We start from the raw sequence: 12,915 nt of genomic DNA, 5'->3' as shown, positions 1-12,915 counted from the left end.
ATGTCCTGTTTATGGATTCTAAAGCCATGAAATGCTCAGAAAAGCTCTAAAGTTTCAATATGGGGTGATTTTGATCGAGTTTCGGCTTGTCCTGTTTGAAAAAAAAAAACGGGAATTTCTTGAAGGAAACCCATACTTTTGAGGTCATCGTCCTTTTGAAACATGCAATAATCCTTAATCCTTACACATAAGGACTTTCCTTTTCAGTTAATTTTCTCACAAATGTTGCTCCTTTTCATATTCCCACCAAAAGTAAACAGTAGGAGAACCTTAAGGTCCGTTGTAAGCCCTACAGTTAAACTGTCCTACCGGCCTTTTAGCAGTATCGAACATGCTTCTCATGTACCTAGTGTCTAATGTACTACTAATGTCTAATTAACTACTTCTGACTGATCCATTTAGTTGTATTTTGGTCCTAAGTGAAGCGAACACAGCTTTTCAGAACGTTGTTGCACAATCCATGCGTTATTACAGCAGAGAAAGCTCTGTATTAAAATTTTAATGAGCTATCATATCCTTCTGTGGTGGTGGAGTATCACTGTAGAACTTACACCCGAACTTGAGGTTCTCCTACTATTTGTTTTTGGTGGGAATGTGAAAAGGTACATAACTTGTGAGAAAATTAACTGAAAAGGAAAGTCCTTATGTGTAAGGATTAAGGATTTTTACACGTTTCAAAAGGACAACGGCCTCAAAAGCATGGGTTTCCTTCAAGAAGTTCCCGTTTTTTTCAAACAGGACAAGCCGAAACTCGATCAAGATCACCCCATATTGAAACTTTAGAGCTTTTCTGACCATTTCATGGCTTTAGAATCCATAAACATAACACCCGGAATTTTGTCGCTACAGTTGTTGTATTTGTAGATGACCAATTTTTGTGGATTTTACGTCCCATTGTACGTTGGACTTGTCACTAAAAGTACTATAACTGTCATTAAAACCAATTAATATATTCTTTATTATCTTAAGTACAGATTTAGTTTCATTTTGTTCAAAAATATCAAGAATTTTTTACACAGTTCCACGAGGATTCTCCGTTGTATACTAACTTTTGCGACATAAATTTTGGTCTTTTTGGGATTCGAACCGTACATTTGCTAATGTATGCAAATATTGCGCAATTTTAATTGTTATTACGGAAGACAACCTTCTTGTCTATCAAATAAAACTAATTGTTTGTTGTTTTCAATAAGTTATAGTGATATTTATCCCTAATACATTTTGGTTTCAACAGTGTATACTAACTTTTGCGACAGACTGTAAGTTTAATCGGTTACTTAAAACCGGTTCAAAAATCGGATCTATCCTCCAAGAAAATTTGTTATTAACGTGTTCATCATTACAAGAGTTATTTGTGGTACATATTTATTTCAGAAGCACCCCAGATGTCTACATAAGCAATAACCAATTGTTATGTCTACATACCTATTCATAACCAATAACGAATATACAGAAAAACAAAACATAGTTTAATTCTTAACCAAGTCCGAATAAATGTCAAAAATGACAATGAAAACGGCACAAAATCGATTAGTTGTCAAAGAGAATCTTCTGAGCAACATTTTTGTAGAATATTGGGGTGCTGAAAAATCTCATCTTGAGGTATATTTACTGCGGTTCAAGAAATAAGGGACGAAAAGGACATGATAGGCATTGAGTTAGAAGAATGTAATGTTCTACAAAAAGATTCGCCAATCGATATGACTGAAAACATGTCACCTCAAACCGAAGCTACAACAACGCCAAACAGAGATATGGAGCCATTTTCCCAAGTATTATAGAGAAAAAATCAAAAACTTCATCGCGCTATATCTCAGAAACTTGAGCTATGGCGAAAATTTCCTTTTGGGTTCTTAGTATACTCATTAAGGGCATTCATCTCCACATGAAATTTTCCACCCCCTAAAAATATTGCTGTACAGTGTAATGGGTCGGATAGTTCCTCACTAAACATTAAAAAAAAATATATTTTTGTAGAATATTTTGATTAGATATGATCACATGTTAATGGAGTTTTTGAAGGATTCTCGAAAAAAGGACCAAAAATACCGTTTGGTGAACCGCATGAGGGTTACCATACCATAGTATGGAGGGTATATTAACTTTGTTTTTCCGTTTGTAACGCATTGAAGTAATAACTTGTGACCCTATAAAGTATATTTTATCATGATAGGGGTAAAATTCGGAGTCGATATATCCATGTCCGTCTCTAGCGTCCGGAATAATTGAGCTAGAACGCTATATTTTGCACCATAGGATTTTAGCTAAAATTTTTAACCGAACTACCTGTAATTTGACATTTGAGGTTCTCAGCGGCCACGAATCTTCTTCACTAAAAATTATCCATGGTTTAGTATAGCGCCCATATAACGGTACCTTCCGATTTTCGGCATTTTGACATATGTATGAGGTTCTCAGCGGTCACAAAACTTTTCCACAAAAAATCGTCAGCATAGGACCATGTTTTGATATAGTCCCCATATAACGGTACCTCCCGATGTTTGGTATTTTGAAGATTTGAGCTAAATCTCAGTGGTGACGAAACTTCTTCACTAAAATCATCAACATAGGTCCATGTTTGGTATAACCCCCATATAACGGTACCTCCCGATTTTCGGTATTTTGAGAATTTAAGCTAAAATTTTTTTAACCGAGCTAGTTGTAATTTCGCTGTTAAGGTTCTCAGCGGTCACGACATTTATTCAACAAAAATCGTCAGAATAGGTCCATGTTTTGATATACCGCTCATATAACGGTACCTCCCGCTTTTCGGTATTTTGAGGATTTTAGCTACAATTTTTAACTGAGCTAGCTGTAGTTTGACAGTTGAGGTTCTCAGTGGTGACGAAACTTTTTTGCCGTGGCCGAAACATTTTTGCACCTAAAATTTTGGACATGAAAGGAAAATCGTTACTCCATTTTAGTTGAGAATATTTTATGGTGGAGGGTAGAAAAAGGTTCGGCAAGGTCGAACTTAACGACTTTTTACTTGTTAAAAAATAATGAGCAAGATGAGCTCAGTAAAATTGCCAAAGACACTGTCTTAATTATCTTAAATCGAATATTTAAAAAAAGACTGTAAATAGGAGGTGAAAACTTTAAAAACACCGATACACGTGTCTCGTATTTATTAGCTCTACTTTCATAACCTGGGGCCGGATTCTTGTTCTATGAAAATTTTAAATGAAAAATATTTTCTTTATAAATTTTTTCAGTTGAAATTTATTTCCTTTATAAAAGTTTTCATTTAAAATTTTCATCGAACAAGAATTGCAGGGGTTCAGTTTTCCTCGTCATTTTTATACCCTCCACCATATGGAGGGTATAATTAAATTTGTCATTCCGTTTGTAACACATCGAAATATTCGTCGGAGACCCTATAAAGTATATGTATTATTGATCAGCATAAAATTCTATGTCGATTTGACCATGTCCGTCTGTCCGTCCGTCTGTCTGTTGAAATCAAGATACAGCTCGCAATTTTAAAGATAGAGAGTCAAAATTTGGTACAGAAGTTTTTACTACTTGCAGGATGGTTGGAATTGAAAGTGGGATATATCGGCCCACGTTTTGATATAGCCCCCATAGAACGGTAGCTCCCGATTTTCGGTATTTTTAAGGTTTTAGCTACATTATCCTACCAAAATGGCTGAAATTTGGTACGTAGTCTTCTTTAGGGGTATAAAACTTTCCCCCAGAATTTTGTCGGTATAGGTCCACACCTTCATATAGCCCCCATAGAACGGTACCTCCCGATTTTCGGTATTTTGAACGTTGTGGCCTCAATATTCCACCGAAATGGCTGAAATTTGGTATTTGGACTTCGTAGGGGGTAATCAAACTTCCCCTTTAAATTTGACGATATAGGTCCACGCCTTCATATAGCCCCCATGGAAAAGTACCTCCCGATTTTTCGTATTTTGAAGATTGTGTCTTCAATATCCCACCAAAATGGCTGAAATTTGGTATTAAGTCTTCAATGTGATATAAAACTGTTCGCCAGAAATATGTCTGTACAGGTCCACGCTTTCATATTGCCCCATTTGTCTTCTTCATACACGAAAGGAAATTAATTATTCCATTTTACTTCAATACAGCTTGTGGTGGAGGGTATAACAAGTTCGGCCCGGCCAAACTTAACGCCGTTCTTACTTGTTTTAGTTTCTCAAAGTGTTATTAAGAAAATTGCATAATAGCTGCGAATATTGCCATGAATTGCCAATAAATGGTAAAACTCCCCCAAAAATGTTGACAAAAGAAAAACAAAAAAATATTTGTTTTCCAAAATAACTGCTAGACAAACCTCCCTTTAGAGCAACATTAAAAGCAAACAAAAGAAACAGTGGCGCCATGGACAAAACACTTATCTTTAAATGTGTTAGTAGCGTTTATATAATCTCAAAGAATAACAACAAATGTGAAATGAAAAGCTAACCTTCAAATCGAAAAAAATACTTATTTCACATTCCCCAAATGTTATGTCAACAAAATCCCAAAAGTAAATTATAGGATATTTCAAGGCCGTTGATGAATTACAATAAAAATTGTAAAGTAGATGATAAAGTAGATTTGCTCAGCATTTCCAAGATGAAGCTTTCTACACCCATAGAATCAATTCAGTGATTGGAAATTTTGCTTTTTTTTATCGTTCATCGTTTGTGTATCCTTTTTGTGTATTAATTCCAATCTTAAAAGTGTAATGGGTATCCCTCCCTTGTGTACTCTTTGTTTTCTTAAGGTGGGTGCTGCCAAGTCCTTTAAATGTTAAAGGCAAGGCCTTGTTTTGCGCAGTTTTTTTTTTTTAGTTTATTGACGTTTTTAGCCATGACCTTGTGGCATTAAAACTATGCAAAGAAATCACCAGAGAATGTCAATGAACGGTTTATTAACTTGTTTTTTGGTGACTAAATTGCCCTTCGTTCTAGTAATAAATTAAACTATCTCTACTTTTTGGAACATTGTCGAATAATAAAATTGTCTAGATTTATTTGAAGGTTAGGTTGAGGGAAGAGGGACGAATAAAACCTCATAATTTCGTTGGTGACACAACTACGGACTTCGGAATGATGGGAAATTTTGGGCCAGGCAGTAAACGGGGAAAATGCCAAGCAAATGGTAACTGTGGTATCTAAGCGTCCAGTAATTAGAACCAGAATGTACAGCCCAAAACAGTGGGCGATTTTGTATTCGTCGTAATTGGTGGGTCCTACAATCGCTAATACTATAGGAATAATTTGTGAAGGGGCTATAACCCAGCAAAAAATTCGGGAGTCACTTGAACCAAATAACCGATTACAAAATAATGCTATAATGCTACCTTCTTCATTACCGATAGGCTAAAAAATAATAGGTTATTTCTTTAAATTCTCAGCGCGCGTTTTTTCAGCTTCTTAGTCGAATCTTCGTGGTTGAAATGTCCTGGTAAAAATAAGGGGTTAGTAGGTTGATTTGTAAGTAGGTACGACAACCAAAAAGTACAATATACACCTGTAATTTTCAAATGACATTTTAAGCTGGGTACAGATGTCCTTTCAATACTTGAAGTGACCTCTAACGACCTATAGCTGTCCTCTTAGGACTTCAACTGACATATAGAAGTCCTTTGAAGACTTCAACTAATCTAAAGAAGTCCTCTTAGGACTTCATCTGGTCTATAGAAACCCTTTGAGCATTTCACCTGTCCTATAGATGTTTTCTGAGAACTTCACCTGACCTATAGAAATCCTCTGGTGATTTTACCTGCCCTATAAACTGCCTTTGAGTACTTTCAGTAACCTCTGAGGACTTTAACTGAACTATAGATGCCTTTTCAATACTTCAACTGATCTTTAAAAGCGATCTGAGGCCATAACCGGGTTTTAGAAGTTCTCTGAGGATTTCAACTGTCCCATGGAAGTCTTCCGAGGATTTCCCCTGACGTATAGGAATCATCTAAGGAATTAAACTCACCTATAGACGTCTTCTTAGTACCTCAAGTTACCTCTAAGAATTTCAACCGACTTACAGCAGCCCTCTGACCAAAAGAAGTCTTCTGATGAGATCAACTGCCTTATCGATGTCCTTTTACGATTTAAACTGAACCATAGAGGTGCACTGAGGAGTTCAAGCTGCCTATAGAAGTCCTCTGAAGAGTTCATCTTACCTATAGATGTCTTTTTTAAAGTGTTAAAGTGATGCATATAACTTCTTTTAGCATTTCATTTGACCTATTCAACCTGAGTTCACCTGCCTATAGAAATCCTCTGATGATTTCGCCTGACCCTATAGACGGGCTGTGAGTACTTCTAGTAACCCCTAAGGACTTCAAATGAGCTATAACATTCCTCTGTAGTGTGATTCTATAAATAATTTTTTGAGTTACCGACAATTGTCGGTAAAATTAAAATGCTTACAATTTCGGTAATAAACGATGTTAAGTTAGCGACGAATAAAAAACAGTCGTATAGTTTTACCGATAGCAAGGGTGTTGTCAACTTTTATTTGAACTTTTTATTCATAATTTGGAGTTTTAATTTTACCGATTTTTGTCGGTAACTCAAAAAATGAATTACAGAATCGCACTACTGAGGACTCCAACTGAACTATAGAATTTATTTGGAGACTTCAACTGACCTATAGAAGTTCTCTGAGGACATCAAATGACCTATGGAAGCTCTCTGAGGACTTTAACTTACCTGCACTACTGAGGACTCCAACTGAACTATAGAAGCTATTTGGAGACTTGGACTATGGAAGTTCTCTGAGGACTTCAAATGACCTATGGAAGCTCTCTGAGGACTTCAACTTACCTGTACAGTAGATCTTTTGGGGATTTTGAAGTTCTCTGAGGACCTTAAATGACCAATAGAAGTCCTTTGAGAAGTTCAACTGACCTATATAAGTTCTTTGAAGAGTTCAACTGACCAATAGAAGTTCTGTGAGAACTTTAACTGACTTATAGAAGCCCTCTGAAGACTTCAACTCTCTTATACAGATCTTCTTTGGACTTTAACTGACTATCGAGGACTTTAGCCTATTAAGTTCCTATAAAATTCCTATTAGGACCTTAACTGAACCATAAAAGTCCTCTTAGAAATTCAACCTACCTATAAAAGTCCACTGATTAGTTTAATTGGCATATAGAAGCTCCTTAGGACTTCAACCGTTTTAATGAAGTCCTCAGAGAACTTCACCTGACCTTTATAAACACGGTGCTCTTGCAGCAACTTTAAATGAAAGGCGCTTACACATGGGAAGATTTGCGGATTCTTAAACTACAATGTTCATAGATAAGAAAAATAAAAAAAAAAACAAAAAAAACAAGTGAGCCAAGGCTATAGTCGGGTCGGGGCCGACTATGTGATACCCTACACCACTTCCCCTGTGCATAAGCTTTTGACTGGTAAAATTCAAAATATTAAAATTGGGATAGCTTAGCGCCTTTGCTCTGAATGTCTTCATTAATACAGGTCAATTTTATTGAAACGCGTATAAGTGCATCGTCAGAATTACTCAAATAAAAAAATAGAAAAGTGGGATGTATGCCAACCATCAACCATCACATTCCGACCCCTGAAAAATATCCGAATCAAAAGGTTTATTCCTCTGTGGGACCCCTATTAACACCCAAAATTTCGTGACGACCCAATCAAAATTACGACGTGTAGCGTGATTACAAAAAAATTAAAAAATAGGACGTATTAGCGACTATTGCTATATCTCCGTTATTTGGCCACATACGCCAACATGCTTTACATCATTGTAAAGATGGGATTTTCCACTTTCATAGTCGGACTTTGCTTTTGGAAGGTCCCCAACCAATGCTGTGCTATTCGTCATTATTATTAAAGTCGCAAAAATGAGAAGTTGTGTTTTAATAGCGGCTATTACGATATCTTCATTGTTTTACCACCTACGACAACCTACGTTACATCGGTGCAAAGGCGATATTTTCTACTTTCATCAGCAGGTTTTGCTTTTGATATACCCGTTATAGAAGCGGAGATATTCGCTTTGAAATAAAACGTTGACTTTTTCTCCAAATAAGTTCTTTGCCCATTCCGACCCCTGAATATTATCCGACCATCACCAAAATCAATAGGCTTCTTCATATATAGGACTCCCATTAACCCCCAAAATTTCGTGACGATTCGATCAAAATTGCGACCTGTAGCGTGATTACAAAGAAATGGAAAAATGGGATGTATTAACGACTATTGCGATATCTCCGTTATTTGGCCACCTACGCCAACCTACTTTGCATCATTGTAAAGATGGGATTTTCTACTTTCATCGCCAGACTTTGTGTTAGGAAGGTCCCTAACCAAAGCTGTCATATACGTCATTATTATTAAAATCGCAAAAATGAAAAGTTGTGTTTTATTAGCAGCTATGGCGATATCTTCGTTGTTTGACTGCCTACAACAACCTAGTTTACATCGTTGCAAAGGCGATATTTTCTACTTTCATTGGAGGGTTTTGCTTTTGGCATACCCCCTATAGAAGCTGAGATATTCGGTTTGAAAAAAACATTGTCTTTTTCTCCAAAATAGTTTTTTGCCAATTTCGACCCCTAAATATTATCCCACCATCACCAAAATAAATAAGCTTTTTCCACTGCTGGACCCCCATCAACACCCAAAATTTGGTGACGATCTGATCAAAATTACGACCTGTAGCGTGATTTCTTTAAAAGTGGAAAAATGGGATGTATTACCGACTACTGTGATATCTCCGTTATTTGGCAACCTAAGCTAACCTACTTTGCATCATTGTAAAGACAGGATTTTCTACTTTCATAGCCAGGTTTTGTTTTTGGAAAGTATCCAACAAAAGCTGCGCTATTCGTCATTAGAACTAAAATCGAATAAATGAAAAGTTGGGTTCTATAAGCGACTATTGCGATATCTTCGTTGTTTGGCCACCTTCGAAAACCTACCATACATCGCTGTAAAGGTGATATTTTCTGCTTTCATTAGCAGGCTTTGACTTTAATATATCCCTTATAGGTACGGAGATATTCGCTTTGAAATAAAACGTTGACTTTTTCCGCAAATAAGTTTTTTGCCCATTCCGACCCCTAAATATTATCCCACCATCACCAAAATCAATAGGCTTCTTCCCCTCCGGGACCCTCATCAACATCCAAAATTTGGTGACGATCCGATCAAAATTGCGACCTGTAGCGTGATTACAAGGTTTAGATGGACAGACGGACAGACGGACGGACGGACGGACTGACGGACGGACACACATAGCCAGATCGACTCACCTCGTCGAGACATTCATTTTGGTATATATAAGTATGGGTCTACGACCATTATTTCGATGCGTTACAAACTTTTTGGCCAAAACCAACTTATAATACCCTCCCCACATAGTGGTGTAGGGTATAAAAAAAAATTGGCGAAGCGCTTTTAAATAAATCGCGATTCAAGTTGACATTTTAAGGGGTTTTTTAGGTTTTCACGATTTTGCTTGGAAACCGCAAGCCCTATCAAAATGGGACTAAAGAAAATGTTGTAGCTATTAAAATTCTCTGCATTATTGTCTTTTATAATAATTTCGTAGGTTTTACCGTTATTGAGATATAAAAGTTCAAATTGGGACAATGCATTGACTGTATCGGCTCCTTATGTCATGACTACAATTTCCCCAACATAAACTTATACATTTCGAAAACGGTACAACCTAGGAAAAAATTACGAAAGCCAATCTTGTAGAAAATTTTCTCAGCTATAAGATTTTCTCTAGTCCAATTTCGCTAAGACTTACCGTTTTCAAGTAAATCGTGAAAACCTAACAAAAAAGCTAAAAATGTGACCTGATCTTCTATATACCTCAAAAAATGGTAAAACCTAAGAAGAAAAATCATAGCGGTCAATCCTCTAGAGAATTTTTACAACTACAACATTTTTTTTAGCTCTATTACGGTTTCCCAACAAAATCGTGAAAAAAACCTAAAAATGTCAACTTGAATCGCGATTTATTTAAAAAGCGCTCCGCCGCCTTTTTTTGTTTTTTGATTTTTCTGAATCCGCAAAAACTTCCCAGGTGTAAGCACCTTCCATTAAAAGTTGCTTCAAGAGCACCATGTAAATCTTCTGAGGACTTAACCTTACCTATAGAAGTCCTCTGAGGACTTCAACTGATATATAAAATACTTATTATGACTTCTATTAACTTCATCTGACCTATAGAAATCTTCTCAGAACTTCAACTTATCTCAAAGGGCATCAACCTATGGAATTCATGTGAGGACTTCGTACTTCTATTTAATGACTCAGACTCTGTTAATGTTCTAACAAACTCTGTTAATGTTTTAAAATACTGTGTTAATTTATTGACATACTCAGTTAATTTATTAGCATACTTTTGTTAATGTATTAACAGATTCTGTTATTGTATTAACTGACTCTGTTATTGTATTATTAACATAGTCTGTTAATTTATTAGCATATCCTGTTAATGTATTAACTAACTCTGTTAATATTTTAACATACTCTGTTAATGTTTTAACACACTCTGTTAATTAATTAACTGTTAATGTTTTAACATACTCTGTTAATGTATCAACAGACTCTGTTATTGTATTAACAGACTCTCCTAATTTATTAACAGAATCTGTTAATTTAATAAATTCACAGAGTATGCTAATAAACTGACAGACTGTGTTAATAATTTATTTAATGTATTAACAAACTCTGTTAATGTTTTTACATATTCTGTTAATTAATTAACAAAATACGCTAATGTTTTAACATACTCTGTTAATTAACAGACTCTGTTAATTTATTAACAGACTGTGTTAATTTATTGACAGAATCTGTTAATTTATTAACAGACTCTGTTAATTATTAATTATTAACAGACTCTGTTAATTTATAACCAGAATCCGTTAATTTATTAACAGACTCTGTTAATTTATTAACAGACTGTATTAATTTATTAACAGAATCTGTTAATTTATTAACAGACTGTGTTAATTTATTAACAGAATCTGTTAATTTATTAACATACTGTGTTAATTTATTAACAGGATCTGTTAATTTATTAACAGAATCTGTTAATTTATTAACCGACTCTGTTTATTTAGTGACAGACTCTGTTAATCTATTAACAGACTGTGTTAATTTATTAACAGACTCTGTTAATTTGTTAACATACTCTGTTAATTTATAACCAGACTCTGTTAATTTATTAACAGACTCCGTTCATTTATTAACATACTCTTATAACAGAATAACATAGTCTGTAAATTTACTAGTATACTCTGTTAATGTATTAACAGACTATGTTAATGTTTTGACAGACTCTGTTAATTAATTAACATACTCAGTTTTTTTATTAATTTAATAAATTCACAGAGTATGCTAATAAACTGACAGACTATGTTAATAATTTATTTATTAATTAATTAACAAAATACGATAATGTTTTAACATACTCTGTTAATTAACAGACTCTGTTAATTTATTAACATACTCTGTTAATGTATTAAAAGACTCTGTTATTGTATTAACAGACTCTGTTAATTTATTAACAGAATTTGTTAATTTATTAACAGAATTTGTTAATTTTTTGACAGACTCTTTTAATTTATTAACAGACTCTTTTAATTTATTAACAGACTCTGTTAATTTGTTAACAGAATAATTTATTAACAGACTGTGTTAATTTATTAACAGACTCTGCTAATTTATTAACAGGATCTGTTAATTTATTAACAGGATCTGTTAATTTATTAACAGACTCTGTTAATTCTTTAACAGACTCTGTTAATTTATTAACAGACTGTGTTAATTTATTAACAGACTCTGTTAATTTATTAACAGACTGTGTTAATTTATTAACAGACTCTGGTTATTTGTTAACATACTCTGTTAATTTGTTAACAGAATCTATTAATTTATTAACCGACTCTGTTAATTATTAATTATTAACAGACTCTGTTAATTTATAACCCGAATCCGTTAATTTGTTAACAGACTCTGTTAATTTATTAACAGACTGTGTTAATTTATTAACGGACTGTGTTAATTTATTAGCAGAATCTGTTAATTTATTAACAGACTGTGTTAATTTTTTAACAGAATCTGTTAATTTATTAACAGACCCTGTTAATTTATTAACAGACCCTGTTAATTTATTAACAGACCCTGTTAATTTATTAACAGACTCTGTTAATTTATTAACAGACTCTGCTAATTTATTAACAGACTCTGTTAATTTATTAACAGAATCTGTTAATTTATTAACAGACTCTGTTAATTTATTAACAGACTGTGTTAATTTATTAACAGACTCTGTTAATTTATTAACAGACTGTGTTAATTTATTAACAGACTCTGGTTATTTGTTAACATACTCTGTTAATTTATAACCAGACTCTGTTAATTTATTAACAGACTTCGTTCATTTATTAACATACTCTTATAACAGAATAACATAGTCTGTAAATTTACTTGTATACTCTGTTAATGTATTAACAGGCTATGTTAATGTTTTGACAGACTCTGTTAATTAATTAACATACTCAGTTTTTTATTAACATTCTCTGTTAATGTATTAACAGACTCTGTTATTGTATTAACAGACTCTTATAATTTATTAACATTTTCTGTTATTTTATTAGCATACTCTGTTACTATATTAACAGACCTGTTTCATGTATTAACAGACTCTGATATTGTATTAACATACTCAGTTAAATTATTAACAGACTCTTATAATTTATTAACATAGTCCGTTAATTTACTAACATACTCTGTTAACGAAAAAGACTCGGTTAATGTTTTAACAACCTCTGTTAATATTTTAACATACTGTGTTAATTATTTTACACACTCTGTTAATTTTCTAACAACCGCTTATAAGTTATTAACATACTCTGTTAATTTGTTAACATACTCTGTTAATTTATTAACATACTCTGTT

The 12,915-nt window shown here is 33.8% G+C and overlaps 1 protein-coding gene across 50 annotated transcripts in view; it reads left to right on the top strand.

Moving 5' to 3' along the window:
* Nucleotides 1-12,915, top strand: part of Nhe2 (Na[+]/H[+] hydrogen exchanger 2) — a 323,901-nt gene that overhangs the window by 185,989 nt on the left and 124,997 nt on the right. The gene's annotated exons all lie outside the window — the stretch shown is intronic.

This window comes from Musca autumnalis, unplaced genomic scaffold, assembly GCF_047663935.1.
Source record: "Musca autumnalis isolate F117 unplaced genomic scaffold, ASM4766393v1 scaffold_2, whole genome shotgun sequence".
In the NCBI taxonomy this organism is placed as follows: Eukaryota; Metazoa; Arthropoda; class Insecta; order Diptera; family Muscidae; genus Musca; species Musca autumnalis.
This window is presented reverse-complemented; position numbering and strand designations above follow the sequence as displayed.